This window comes from Cibotium barometz, chromosome 19, assembly GCF_041138505.1.
Source record: "Cibotium barometz isolate CiBa-2024 chromosome 19, ASM4113850v1, whole genome shotgun sequence".
Classification (NCBI taxonomy): Eukaryota; Viridiplantae; Streptophyta; class Polypodiopsida; order Cyatheales; family Cibotiaceae; genus Cibotium; species Cibotium barometz.
The window spans coordinates 33,832,508-33,841,080 of record NC_141064.1 but is presented as its reverse complement, the minus strand read 5'-3'; the positions used below and the strand labels follow the sequence as shown (position 1 = coordinate 33,841,080).

General features: G+C 38.5%; 1 pseudogene; it reads left to right on the top strand.

Moving 5' to 3' along the window:
- The first annotated feature begins 3,764 nt into the window (after positions 1 to 3,764).
- Positions 3,765 to 5,084, top strand: LOC147628495 (exocyst complex component EXO84B pseudogene; annotated as a pseudogene).
- Positions 5,085 to 8,573: the final 3,489 nt, after the last annotated feature.

The window sequence follows — 8,573 nt, the reverse complement described above, 5'->3', positions numbered from 1 at the left end:
AAGGAAGAAAAGGATGGGGGAAGGGCTTAGGTTTAGAGTTTAAGAATAGGGGAGGTGATAGGTGAGAGGAGAAAACTCGCATAAATCTGGGGGAGAGAATAGAACCTGTAAAACAAAAAAAGAACACAACGTGTTAGCACCACACACTTACATAAAAATCTGAAGCAACAAAGGGATGGGGAAAGGGCTTAGGTTTATGGTTTAGGGATGGGAAAGGTGAGAGGAGAGAACTTGTAGAAATTTAGGGAGAGAGGTAAACCTGCACAAATTTTTGAAAATGCTAAGAGTGAGGCGCTGCGGTTCCGTTAAAAATTTTCCAAAGTCAATATAGACGTCAAAATATGCGTCGATATTTCTGTCGAAACAAACGTCGAAGATAGAAAGTGTTTTCAACGGGTATTTCAACGCCCGCTTTAGCTCACTTTTTTATGCAAATTCTCATTCAAACTTTGATTTTTTCCAAGGGCGGTCTGACACCTTTTGGACGCACTTTTTGATGCTTACTTTGACTCTTATTCTGACAGTTATTTCGATACCTATTTAGACATGTCTTTGAGATGTTTATATCGATGCTCATTTCGACAACGTGGCCACGATCGAAACTAGGCGTCGAAAATGTATCATCCTGTAGTAGTGAGAGACATATAGAAAATGGAAAAACCAAGTTATATAGAAATCGGTGATGATAATATGCATTCCATTACACATGTTGGTAAAGTGCCATGTCTATGCAGGATGGTAAAAAGAAGTACTTAGTAGATGTACTTCATGTTCCACATATTACAAAGAACCTAGTTTCTGTTGGACGGTGGTTGAGCAGAGTCTGCAACAAGTGAGGTGGTTTAATCCTCAAGGATGTTTTGTGGAAGATTTGAAAAATTAGTATCGCTTGGTTACAAAGGGTAACAAAAATGGCAGGATGTTTATTTTAGATGTGAACATGCCTACAATAAAGGTATCCATGTTTGTGCATGGAATAGGTGTCATTGGCAGATATTGACATATGGCACAAGCAGCACTAGTCATATGAATATACAACAGTTGAAGTCTATGCATGCCCAAAACATTGTTTTGTAGGTTTGCCAAAGTTTAAGATTGATGGTGTGCATAAAGTATGTGAAGCATGCTCGAGGAAGCATGCTAGCTTGGTAAGAAAGACAAACATGATTTTTCACATGAAAAGCATATTAGTGTAAGGCCATTAGATGTTATACATTCAGATGTACGGGGACCGGCCAAGACTGCAACAACTGCAGGTTGTTGTAGAAGGTATTATGTTGCATTCATTGATGATCACACTAGGAAAGTGTGGGTTTATTTCATGAAGGAGAAAAGTAAAGTGTTTGCTCAATTTCAAAGATTTAAAGTCTTGGTTGAGAAGGAAAAAGGCACGCAAATAAAATGCCTAAGATCAGATGGTGGGGGAGAGTATTTCTCCAATGAGTGTAGCGATTTCTTGAGAAATCAGGGGCATGCAGAAGTGGCACATGCCTTGATATCTGAAAAGAATATGCCACATTATTTTTGGGTAGAAGCACTAACATGAACATGACTCCCACTGCAGCTGTTCATGGTATGACGCTTGAACAGAAGTTCATAGGCATAAAATCAGATGTGTCTTACTTGAAAGTATTTGGGTGGATTGTATATGTGCAGGTTCTCGAACAAAGTTGGATCCAAAGGTAGAGAAATGCATATTCATTGGTTGTGATTTGGACTCAAGGGTTCACCTAAAAATATGTAAGTATAGCACATGAGTTCAAATGAAAGGGTTTTTTAATTCAAAATTTTAAGGTAAATTTACATAAATACATTTATAGAAAGGGTTTTTAAATCCATTTTGAAAAAAAACACGTAAGTCCATAAAGAAAAAGGGGTCATTTTATTCATGAAAAATTCACAGGTAAGAGTTTTTTTAATACCTCTTGAACGCACGTGATACATAGGATAACTAATAAGTTAGCTAGCAAGGTAGATCATACTACCTCTTTGTTAACCTATTTGAGGTATGTGGAAACTTTTGTTGCTGATGTTGTGGTGAGACACATGCAAGGCTAGTTCGGTGTCAATTTTTTTTGGGCAAAGAGCTTGGGTTCTCTATCAGGTTGGTGGGAACTAATTCTTGATCTCAATTTAAGTTATGCTCCCTAACACTTTCGATTTCTTATTTTCTCTACTTTCTTCATGCTCTAGTTCTTTTTTCTTTCTGATTGTTTCAGACTCTTTTTACTCTAAAGTAAGAAATGGAGCATTTTCAAGATATTCCAAGTGTTGTTGCCATCTTTGACACACCTATTGGTTGTAAGATCCCTACCCCATTACTCTATTTACAATGGAAAATTTAATTTAAAGGGGTATTAAAGGGATGTACTCCCCTACATAGACATAAATGGCTATCCCAACAATGATGGCTCCTCGGGCCTCAACAGGAAAACTCCACCACCGAGTAATGTAGATGATTCCTCTAAGAGAGTCAAAATCTTTCCCTATAATGACATAATAGAATCACTGTCCTGGTGGCTCCCAAAGGCTCACAATTGGAAAAGTCTTATGCGATATAATGTAGGCCAGAGGGTTAATACTAAAGCCTCTATGCATAAGGCTTAAATATTATGCTTAAGCCTTATGTATAGAGGCTTAATGCTTAAGCTTCAAAGCTTTATGCATAGAGACTTTATGCGTTAAACCTCTATACATAAGGGCTTTGTGTATAAGGCTTAAGCCTTATGCATAAGGCCTTAATCCATGAAGCCTTATGCATAAATCCCTTATGCTTAAGTCTTTATGCATAAGGCTTAAACATTATGCATAAGCCTTAAACATAGAGGCTTAAGCATTAAGCCTCTATGCATAAGGTTTCTTAAGCCTTGTGTAATGAAAAAAAATACTCCCAAGCACCGGGGGGGGGGGGGGCGGGGGGTGCACCATAAACAAGTAAAGAAATGAACTATGAAAGACAAGTACTCTTACCTTTAGAAGAAGATAAGTAGGCAATGCATTGTGAAGTTGAGCTTCTATTGTAAGGAAAATCTACAAGCGTAATAAAATATATATGTTAATAAGCTTTGTGCATATGGCTTATACATTAAGCTTTATGTCCTTATGCTTAAGCCTCTATGCATATAAGGCTTAAGCCTATACCTATTTTCTGATGCTCTTGCTCTGCATTTTGGAGAGGCATTTGAGCTAATTTTGGGCATTTACATCCAGCATGCAGTGCCTGCTCAGCCCAGTCCATGTTGATTCGACTAATCTCCATGTGCAAGTCTTCATCAAATAGTTTTTTGTTTTTTGGTTTGTTTGTTTGTTTGTTTTTTTCTTGTTTTTTTTGTTTTTTGCATGAAGCAGTGTTCAACGTTCTTGAATGCAAGTTCCAAGTTCATAATCTTGGTGATGCGAGCCTCACACTCATGCAAATTATTTTCTCTCCTTTGAGACAAGAGAAAGGGGGGGGGAGGGGGCATATAGTGTTCCTATTTTATCTTCAAGAACGAGAGAAGTTCCAAGCAATTGAAGAAGTAATTCAAAAAGTTTGTGCTGCTTCGAATGATCCCATGAAGAGTCAATCAAAGCCTGATTGAAAATTCTGATCTTTGGCTTATAAGCTGTAATTACACAATGATACCATGAAGAGTCAATCAAAGCCTCAAGAGCAAGAGTGAAGAAGAAAGATCGAAAATCCTGATCTTCTATGTTATGAAAGCCGTTTTAGAACCCTGCTTGTAAGCTGCAATTACACACACACACAATGTTAGCCTAGTACGATGCACAGGTGCGACCCACCACACCCTTTTCAAATAAATGGGTGTGACCCAACGCACCCCTTAAACGGGCGATCCAGCCCCCAGATAAGGCCGTATTTATTGAAGGTTAGTTCATCATGAGCACCCAAGCCTCTTCAACAAGCGATTAGAAGAGCAAGGAGAAGGATTTGGCGGCCAACTTTTGCCCTTGAGCAGCGCCCCCTAGCTCATCTGCAATTTGAGTTGCAGAGCTAACAGGAGATTGAACACTATTTGTACTTCAGAATAAATTCATGTACATAATTGCATTGTATGTAGTACTAACTAAGGATTAGGTTACTCTCGTGTGTGACTGTTTGCAAGCCTTGCATTCCAAATTTCTCTCTGTCAGCTCTCTTCTTACAGCACTAGACTTGGTGCTACATTTTTTTGCATTGCAGGATTTCTCAAGAATTGTCAGACCTAGCTGAAGGTGAACTATGGCCAATGCAACGTCTTCTTTTTAAGCAAGCTGCACTGGTTCATGCGATGGTGGATGGAGAACGACTTATAGTTTTTTCAATTCCAGATGCGAGGGATGTAGCGCCAGCAGGTGCAGAACCTTACGTTGAGTTAGTGCAGGATAGTGAGGTGTTATTAGATACACTCGATGTCTTGATAGCCGAAAGACGGCTTGATGAGGCTTTAGCTCTCTTACTTGAGGGTGAGCTGAAGATTAATGCGATTATGGATCCTGCAGATGACATGATTAAAGACCATGGAGTAGATCATGCTAATTTTAGGATACGATTACAAGCTTTACGTCTCTCTGAAAGAAAAGCTAGGCTTGCAAAACAGCTTGTGGATGTTGCGCAACAACCTTGTATATGTGGACGTCAACTTCGTGCTGCGGTGTTAGCTCTCTGCAGGCTGGGTGATGCCCCTTGCGCTCATACACTGCTCTTGAACGCACACAGACGAAAGCTTCTTTACAATGTGCAGGGATTGCGTTCGTCTTATAGCAGCTGCTATGGTGGAGCATATACCTATGCCCTCTCGCAGCTTGTATTCTCTGCTATATCTCATGCTGTCAAAGACTCCCAGTCACTGTTTGGGGAGCAGGCAGCGTTTATGTCGGAGCTTGTGCTGTGGGCTTCCATTGAGGTAGCAAACTTTGCATCGTTGGTGGAAAGGCATGCTGCAACTGGTGGCCTTCATGCAGCAGCCGAGTGTGTGCAGATTGCTTTGGGGTTTTGCTCATTGCTAGAAGCTCAAGCTGGATTGGATTTATGTCCTGCTTTGTGCAGGAAATTGTTCAGGCCAAGCATTCGAGAAGAACCTTCAAGCAGCAAACGTGATTAAGCATATATATCAAGGAAACCGTCAGTACCCTTCCTGCATCTGCAATGTATACTATTATATCTTAAAATAGATACAATGTCATGCATATTAATTTCATAACCTGTGTTAGCTATATTTAATGTGATTCTTATTCATCCTCTCCAAGCTGGGCTTCCAATTCTTGCTCGCCATCTCCAATATGGGCTCTCGATGCTTCGTTCCTCAGGTGGATGACTAAACCATTTGCAGTTATTTTTATCATCTCATCAGTACCTTATCAGTTCATAATGCTACCTATATTGGTCCCTGCAAACACCTTCACTTGCATTAGAACACACGCTTACTATGGTGACATATTTGCAATAGTAAGACCCAATCTTTACGTACAGGGTATTACGTACGTATATCATAGTAAGACCCCAGGGAATTGCTTATGTATATTGACATAGTAAGACCCAAGGTTAATGTACAACATACACGGGTGATTGGGGGGGGGGGGGGGGGGGGGGGGGGGGGGGGGGCAATATTCTCTGAACCTGCATTCAAACACACTTGCAATGGGACTGAGATATTTACGATCATAAGACCTAACTAGTACACAAAGCTTCTTACCAACAACGCCTTATCACTATTTCCCACGGGGTTTTAAAGACCCTTGTGAGATGGCATCGAATAAAATAAACTAGGACAAGTAAACTAGGACGAGTAAAGTAAACTACAAAAAATTAGAAAAAAAAACATCTTCAGAGTTTATTTCCTAGTTTATTTTGTAGTTTACTAAGCTGACATAGTTTACTAAGTGGGCATAGTTTACTTCTTAGTTTACTCAGCACTTTCTAGTCTACTTTGTAGTTTACTCATCACTTCCTGGGATGAGGGTGAATTTGGGTTTGGGACTTAGAAAAAATTGGAGCAAGATGTTATGTGTAAAAGTGGATTTGAACTCGGGACCTCGGATCACCATCAGAGACATCTTACCACTACACTATACCTTCAAGCAACAAAACCATTATATTTTATATTTTTCACCCCTAGCTTACTTGCCTTAGTTTACACACTGGTACAAGCAATCACACACTGGTACAAGGAAAAGGATTATGCTAGTACTTGGTAGAAAATGCATAACAAATTATGAAGAATGCTTGGGAGATAATCATAGATAGCAATCTAATACAAGTAAGAAACTTATATTACTACTTCCTAGAAAAATTACAATAAATCATGAAGAATGCTTGGGAGATAGTCATATTCCTAAATATCTACAAAATACCAAGGGTGTTCTAAGTACTGCTTTCTTTCATTTCTGTTTGACAACTATTTGACAACAAATATCCTTCTTGTGAGGTGACACACATTCTCAACTCAAAATGTGATTTGCTTCTAGATGTCTACAGTAACAACACCTCGTAAGACAAGCTGGCTTGAAAGTGACACATAATAATGAGCACATATGAAAGTGTCAAAACAATATTAAGCTGCTACTAAGCAAAGAGGAGAGAAAGGCTTAAAACATGAGAACAAAAGAAAAGAAGCCTCAAAAAATAATAAGCAAAATACTTGTAGGCTCTCATGGCCATATAAGTAAAGGAGTAATTGAAATACAGCTGGCCACACTGCAAAATACTCTAAAGTCCAAAAGAGTCCATCATAGTCTCACATTTATAAATTTATTGAAACCACCAATTCTTTTAAAATTACTCTTTGCGCTATATATCACACATGTTTAGGATGCTGCTTTTAGGTCCATTTTATGGTGCTTTAATCCTTTCCATTGAGGTGAGAAAGGAAGCATTTAAGGTGGAATGTAAAATTATCCTCACTACAAGAAATAGAAGGATAAATCCATGTTTCCATTTGCAAAGAAATCAAAGGATCTAGAGAGAGAAAATCATGTTTCATGATTAAACATGGTTACGGGTTCACGGCTGGGGACCACATTACAGTCGCATTTATAATCATAAAATGAAAAACAAATCACAAACAATTTGGCATAGAATGGGGGAGATTAATCTCCCCCATTTTGCCCCAATTTGTTAATGTCCAAAATATCAAAAGTACATTTATAATATACATACGATATACACAAAAAGAGGAATCACATCCCCAACCATTTTTAATAAGAGTTTCAGAACTTGATATAAGAGAATAGAGAGTCTTCTAATACCTTCTCTTACGATTGAAATCATCCGATCATCCCCAAGATTTATCTCCTCTTACTCGTACTATGACTTTTCTCTCTTTCGAAGGTCTATGACAAAATAGCCTTCTCTTGCAGGGCTACGACATACTATTCTTTCTTTAAAAGAAAAGCTATGGAGTTTTTGGTCTCTTCCTCCGAAAGACCATAGCAATCTAGCCTTCTTCTCTAAGAGATTAGATAAGAATGAAGGATATATACATCTCAAGCTCTAGGATTACCTTGATGCTACTTGCTGCCTTCTTACAGTTTTTTCTGTGTAGAGACCATGATAGAATCAGCAAATTGTTTTGGCCATAACTCTTTGATAAGAACTCCAAATATAGTCATATACCCAATCAAAAGAACCGCAAGGCATCTAGTCTACAAGCCAACGCGGGTAGAATAGGCAAAAATGTCTGTATATAGCCACAAACGTGCCATCTTTAGAAACGCCTTGCTTTTCCACATTTTTAGTATGCATGGACTCTAAATATGTAAAATTACTCTAAATATGACCTCTTATCACCTAAATTTGAATTTCTATTTTTGGAGATCCTTATCTCTTAATAGAACTATTCTTGTCTTCTTATTTCTTTTAGGATTTTTGGAGCTAATATTTTTATTCTAACGCTTTCGTTTCTAGCCTTATTATCTCACTCTTCTCTAAGTACACTCTCTTTCCTTATTGAAATCTATATTAAAATAGACACATACATGGCTTGGGAGGGTCCTACCTTACAAGGGAGAACAAGGGAGAAGTGGCACCAAGGCATGACCATGATGTGCTCATAGAAAGCACTCACGCTTGACCATGATGAACCTAGCAGTAGAGGCAGGGAGTATATCTTCGTTTCTAGCCTTATTGTCTCACTCTTCTCTAAGTACACTCTTTCCATATTGAAATCTATATTAAAATAGACACATACATGGCTTGGGAGGGACCTTACAATCTCCCCCACTTAAAAGATCCTCCTGTCTCTTTCAAAGTGGTGTCCCCACTAGGTAGAAATCTTCTTTTATCTAAACATTGTTCCAAGTCCCTTTTTTCATGTGTTTGGCTTGTTTTGGTGTGCCTCCAAAAGGTCTATTATTCTAAAGTTAATTGGCCTTATTATCCTAAGTTCATGCATCCATATACCTCTCATATGCTATGAACCTTCGAATTCCTTATTCTATATCCCCATGTAATATGGTACGTAGCAAATTGTCATGGAAAAACGTAAGGGAATCAATCCTTTACGTAATCTAAGCTATGATAGCGATTTCATAATCTTAGTATCGTCTTGTAGAATAGCTCTATTCATCATGCACATTACTTCACATGAATCTTG